The sequence below is a fragment of the Falco naumanni genome, chromosome 1, assembly GCF_017639655.2.
Source record: "Falco naumanni isolate bFalNau1 chromosome 1, bFalNau1.pat, whole genome shotgun sequence".
NCBI classification, from domain to species: domain Eukaryota; kingdom Metazoa; phylum Chordata; class Aves; order Falconiformes; family Falconidae; genus Falco; species Falco naumanni.
In genome coordinates, this window is record NC_054054.1 from 113,298,978 (window position 1) to 113,305,079 (window position 6,102).

The window sequence follows — 6,102 nt, forward strand, 5'->3', positions numbered from 1 at the left end:
GCCCCACGCTCACCCAGAGGCACCTCATGCACCAGGAGAGGGAAGACCCCCCGAATGTGGGTGGGGGTCCAGGGGCAATGCAGAGAGGGGCTCTCTCGGCTGGGGAAGGGGGGGGGGGGGGGGGGCGCTAAGGGGGTGTTGCGGGAAGATGCGGGGGGCTAGGGGGTTTCCCTGTGAGGCAGCAAGGCTGGAGGACGATCCCTACGGGGCCGGGCGTGTGACGATCTCCCTCCCGGTCCCCTCACACAGCTAAGCGAGTTCCGCCGCCTGGCTAGAGCGCCGCTCCCCTCGGCGGCCATCTTCTCCGCGAGCGAGACTGCCCCCACCGCCATCTTAGGTGAGGGCACAGCGGCCACGCTCTCCCCTCACAGCGGGAGAACAGTATCAGCTACTAGCCGAACAGCGCCGGTACCTGAACAGCAAGCGTGAGAACGGCGTAAACTCTCCCTCCTCAGGGTAGGGGGTGGGGTGAATCGCCCGCTTCCCCGGCGCAGCTACTTCCCGTTTCTGCCGAGCAGTGTGAGGCACGACCTCAATGCGGCAGCTTCACTGCCCGCACCTAAGATGGCGGCCGCTCCGGTGGCCCACCGGAAGCGCTGCGGCGGCGCTCTAGCCTCGCTCTATGGCATGGGGGCGGGGGCGGCCTCCCGCCACACAGGGCTGAAGCCTGAGCTCGGCCGGGGCCCTGCAGGGGCTTGGCTGCGCGCTGGGCCAGGGGCTCCCCGCCGTACCCCGGGGGGAGCTGCTGCTGGAGCTCAGCCTGGTCTCTGCACCGTTTGCTGAGGGAATGCTCGCTGATGGGGCTTCTTGGATGCGAAGACAAAGTCCCCCCTGGATACAGGCACTAAATGACTGACCTAAACAGAAAATTTAACCGATCTAGAGCTCTGTGCTGGCCTTTCCAGGCCCGAAGAGTGTGTTTTGTATCACAGGGATGGCAAACAGCATTCATTTCATCACAAGGATTGCCCTGCGTTGCTTTGTCTGCCCTGGAGGGAAAGGTTCCCAGCAGCTTTAGAAGCCGCAGTGCAAGGTCATCATCATCCCAGTTTTCATCACCCAGCGGAGGGTGGAGAAGGAGGAGGTCATGATAGGTTTCGCTCAGGACATGGAGGACGTAACACCTCTGTTAGCAGCTGTCCCCCTCCTGGGCTGTTTTGGTGTGTGGGATTGGGTGGGTGATGGCAGAGGTGCCTATGGCAGTGGCTCCTGTCAGAAACATTTTGTGCTTAGCTGAGAGCTGCAGCATTGCTGTCACTCTCCTTACACTAAGCACTTCATTAATGTTGTCTCTCTCCAGCCTTTGTTAAGATGCAGCATCTTCAGTGCAAAGAGAAATGCATCAGTGTCCCCTCCATATGCCGCTGCTGCACTGCCCAGGCACCAGGGTGGAAGGCTGTCTCCCTTTCACCATGCCTCCCTCCACAATCACTCAAGACCACCCAACAGTTATTTACCTGGTGCACAAGCCAGGAGAGTTCCCCCCTTTCACCTCACCAGCCACCTGGGTTTGTTCCTGCAGCAGGATCAGGCCACGGGGTTCTGCACAGGTGCCCTATCACAGCTGTAGGCCTGCCTGGACCAGCCACGAGCACAGCAAAACAGGCCACAGGGTCACATGCTGCAGCTGGACAAGGTCAAGATTTCTATCATTGCCTGCGCTGGCAGGGTGAGGGGAGCTGGGGCACATTCCTCACCCCCTTTGCTTGCTGCAGGGGACAGAGCCAGTGCAACAACAGGCACCTCCCCCGTGTGCTGCCACCAAAGCTGTGTGTGGTTCCCGGTGCCTCTCTAAGTCCTGTGTCCCCCACAGGTCCTTCATCTGTGCCTTGTCACAACAGGGACTATTCTAGCTCAATCCCCATGTTCCAGCTTGTTCCCCACTGGCAGCGTAAAGCAAAGCAAGAACTAACAGCATCAGCTGTTGGGATTCACTGCAAGAAGGCAGCACAGCCAGGCATGTGATGCTGATCAGGCCTTCAGGCTGGCAATAGCCCTGCAGCTTGGGGTGAATCAGCAGCACCCGTTATGCCTTATGGGCACCCCCAACCCCGGGCAGGGCTCTCCCTCAGCCACATACATGGGTGCGTGTTTAGTTGCTGCTGTACTGCAAGGCACAGGTGTCTGGTAGCAGTCACAACACCCATGCTAAGCCATTCGTCCCAAGTTACTGGCTTTATCCTTCAAAAGGAAGGAGCTGAAAAAAATGTGAGGGGACAAAGTATTTTTGTGATGTAGGAAGCTGGCTGCTTCCTAAGGTCCCTACTGCACCCACCAGGGAAATGGCAGTTCCCAGGGGAGCAGGGATACTCCAGGGGTCTGGGACAGCAGCAATAAACTGCTGCAGGGACACCCTGGCAGGGCAACAGCAGCAACAAACCCCAGAGCAGCACCTAGGCTGGGGGAAGCAAGGGGGAACATGCCCCAGGGGTGGGGAGGGAGACCCAGTGCTGCAGGGGCCACAGCACCTCTGCAGGGTACTCAGCTTCCTACCAGCTCCTTCCCAGGCCCCCAGGAAGGGAATGGCTGCTGCCTTCCTCTTTTAGCACCCTTCCCTCCTGGTTTGCCATGCAATTCAGGTGTGCTGGATAAAGAAGGGTTGTTTAACCCCTTCCCACCCGGGGCCAGCTGGCTCCTCACTCAGCAGCCTCAACACACCAACTCAGTGCTGGTGCTATAGCCTCTTTCAATGTCCTCGGCCTCTGCTTTGCCATCCAGGTCCCCCAGCACCACCCTCTAGACCTCATTCCTGCTGCCACATAGGGTGTTCAGAGCCATCCTGGCCATAGGGGATGGATCCTGCCTGCATTGTCACCTCCCCTTGATTTCCCAGCTGCTGAAGCGGAGATGCAGTGAGTGTGCGTGTTCTGCTGCAGGGCAGCCACTGGCACAGCAGACCCCAGGTGGCACCTCTGTGCCCACCTTGAAGGACTCGACAACACTTTCTGCCCCAAACACAGCCTGCACTCATGTTTCTGAAATTCCCTCTGTGTGTCACCAACTCCGTCCTCGTGGGGAGAGGCCCAGCAGCCTGGCATGGGTGGCCCTGCAGGTCCCACCGGGGTGGCTGGTGGAGCTGCGAGGTTGGTATCAGCCCCCAAGGAGCCCGAGCAGGGCAGTGGGCAGAGATCGCAGCTGTTATCACTGTAACAACCAACCTTTCTCCTGAAAAAGGGAGCGACTCCAGATTCTCTGTGGGCTGGCAGTCACACCTGGTTTTACAGCCAGGCAAAGGAGAAGAAAGAAGCAATTCTGTTTACTTAGGGGCTAATTAATATCCCAGCTCCTGGCATGTACAGAGGCAGCAGAAACCTCCCCCACAGCGTGGTGGAGAGCAAGGCTTTGCAGCCCTTTATTATTTCATTATCAACCAGGCAGGATTAGGAGGGCGGGTCAGGGAACAAGCACCGGTTTTAAGCAGGTTTAGCTCCTTTGAAAAGGCTTACCTCAGTTCAGCCTCGCTTGCTGGCTACAGTGCAGTTATTTCCCAAGTGGAGGGGTTTGAGTAAGGGCAGGGGCATGGGGATGATGCATTTTTATAGCAAAAGATGGAAGCCCATCAGGGAAAACCTGGGAGGTTCCTTTACCAGAAAACGGCTTTATATGTGGAATTGCAATGACGAGGGAGGGCAGTTTCTCAGTTCTGCCAAGCCCTGCATTGCTCCCTGGAGAAAACCAGGGTCTTGGTGCTGCTCTGCGCACACTGGGGTGTTTTGGGACAGTTTTGTGCATGGGGCCAACACAGTGCTGGGGCGGGACAGCCATCGCAGGCAGAGCAGGAGGAGGTTTTGCTCTTCCTCCTGTACCAAGTTTCTCCCTGGGTGGCGTGGCTTGGAGCACACCCAGCCCAGCCCTGTAAGGAAAGAGGAGCTGTGGGAACTGCAGCAGCAAATCGTTCTTCTTTCCCAGGCCAGAAAGGGGGGGATGCAGTGGGATGCCATGTCCCCCATAAGTAATTCTGCCCTGTGGATGCTGCCCACAGGTCCCAAGCGTTGCAGTGGGGATCAGCCCGGGATGGAGCCTCCCAGCCCAGCCAGGTGGTTCTCATTGCAGCCTCTGACTCACCTCCCAAAAAAGCTTGTGACGAGATCGTGGTGGGAAACCACTATCGGGAAGTGGTAAAAACTCTGCAATGGCCTGAAATGTGGCTTCCCTCAGCAAAGGGGGAGATCAAACAGCAGCACTTTGGCCTCAATCCCTCTGACACCAGGGCTAGTCATCGGGGTGACTTTTCAGCTCAGCACGTGGTACATGTGGTTCCTCCAGACTCAGCAGCTTCTCGTAAAGCGTTTGGGAGTGTTTTGCTCAAGGCGGCCTGACCTCAGAAACATTTTTGAGTAAATCATCAGCTGAAAGGTATGAGCTCAGCTTGCTGGTGCTGCCCATGGCTTCCTGGTGAACCCCTGTGGTCCTGGGCTGTGCTAGCAGATGACGAGAGCTCGGTGGAGGGTCAGGGCTGGGTAGCAGCCCCCAGCAGGTTGCAGAGCCTGGCTGTGATTTAGGAGCTGCTGTAACCCCCAGCTCCTCAGAGGTTAAGAAACCACCTGGGTCAATCCCTGGGCACTGTGTGAAGCTGGGCTTGTGGGTGATTCCTGCTGCTTATGGGCCACAGAGACAGAGACCAAGGGTGCAGTCACTTGCCAGAGTGCTGCAGCAAATCAGCAGCAGACCCAAAACCTGTGTCCCAGCACATGCATCTCAGGTGGGATGCGATCCCAATCACTCTCCTCCAGGAGATACCTCTGTTAATTTCAGTCCCCTCCTGCTCTGTGCTGGTCTCCTGTGTCAGCACCAGTACCTCCCCAGGGAGCCCAGGGTGACTTCTCCCTGCGAGACCCTGCGGTGGGGGCTGAGAGGGGCCGAGCCGCAGTCCCCGTGCTGGATCTGCCCTGAAATGGCTCTGTCTCTGCATCGGCTGCTCTCGCAGGCTCTGCCTGGAAAGTTCCCACTGCTGCAGTCAGTGCCTGTCCCCCTGCCAAACCCTGCAGCCCAGCCGGCCCCGATGCAGCACCAAGCCGCGCTATTTCTGGCTCCACCTTGAGACATGTACCTTCAGCAGCGGAAACGATGCTAAAAAAGACAGATCCAGGATGAGCGCATCCCCCTCCCATTCCCATCCCTGGGTGGCTGCCGGTGGACGTGGCAGTTCATCTTGCAGCAGAGCCATGTCCTCCGCACGCCTCCTCCGGGGCTGCCTGCCACTGCTGTGTAGGCGGTAGGAGCCCAAAATCCGGGGCCTGCCCTGGCACTGAGAGCCTCCTGCAGCCAGGATGCATCACCTGGGGAGGGCAAAGGGTCATAGCCGGGCCAGAAAGCCTCCAGCCCCTGGGACAAGCTCCCTGGGGGACCAGCTCCTCTAGCAGCTGGGGGCAGGAGGAGGAAGAGCCTGGGGGCAGCAGGGAGCTGAGGAGGTGTTTAGTTGCCATTTTTAACCCTTGACTTCTTGCACAACTCAAGGCAAACCCTGTCTGCTGCTTCTGCCTCAGTTTCCCCAAATACAGAGCATCCAAGCATCCATCACCTTCTCCAGTGAGTCTGGGGCATGGCACTCTGGATGTATGAGCCTTCTTCCCTAAACGATGTCTGTGGGGTCTGAGATACCCCACAGGCCCTCCCAGGACAGGATTTGGAGGGGTATTTGTTTTTGAAGGGAGACTGGTGGCCTCTGTGGTCATGGCTGGACAGGACACCCTGCACCGTAGGCAAACTCCCTTCGTAATGAGAAAGGAGGTGGGAGAATTCACCACTGGCTATTCCCACCGGTACACTGGCTCCACATCACATCCCGGTGCTGCTTTCCCACACACACAGCCTTTGGAGCACCACGTGGGTGGGGATGGAGCCCATCAGGGCAAACAACAGCCCACAGCATGGGAGCCCTGGCTGCCAAGCACCCTTCGGGCTGCTGGTCAGGCCAAGGGAGCTTGTTAAGGCTCTCGTAATTAAGATAGCCAGAAAGGACTGTTTATCAGCACCGAGCAGTGAAGGAATCAATCCCACTTCTGCACTACACATTGCATCTGGAGCCAACAAATGGTACCTGCGGGACTGGGTCAAATCAGCCCAGCACTAAGATGGAAAAGGTCTGCCTGGGTGTCCCCT

The 6,102-nt window shown here is 58.0% G+C and overlaps 1 protein-coding gene across 2 annotated transcripts in view; it reads right to left on the reverse strand.

Annotated features, from left to right (window-relative positions):
• PRPSAP1 (phosphoribosyl pyrophosphate synthetase associated protein 1) overlaps window positions 1-569 on the reverse strand; it is a 31,543-nt gene extending 30,974 nt beyond the window's left edge. Inside the window, exon 1 of one of the 2 annotated variants that reach the window (XM_040579102.1) lies at window positions 413-569. The gene's annotated coding sequence lies outside the window, so the exon portion shown is untranslated. Of the gene's footprint in view, window positions 1-13; window positions 165-412 lie in introns of those variants that run through there. The other variant, XM_040579111.1, reaches the window with a different exon arrangement.
• Between the last annotated feature and the right edge of the window lie 5,533 nt (window positions 570-6,102).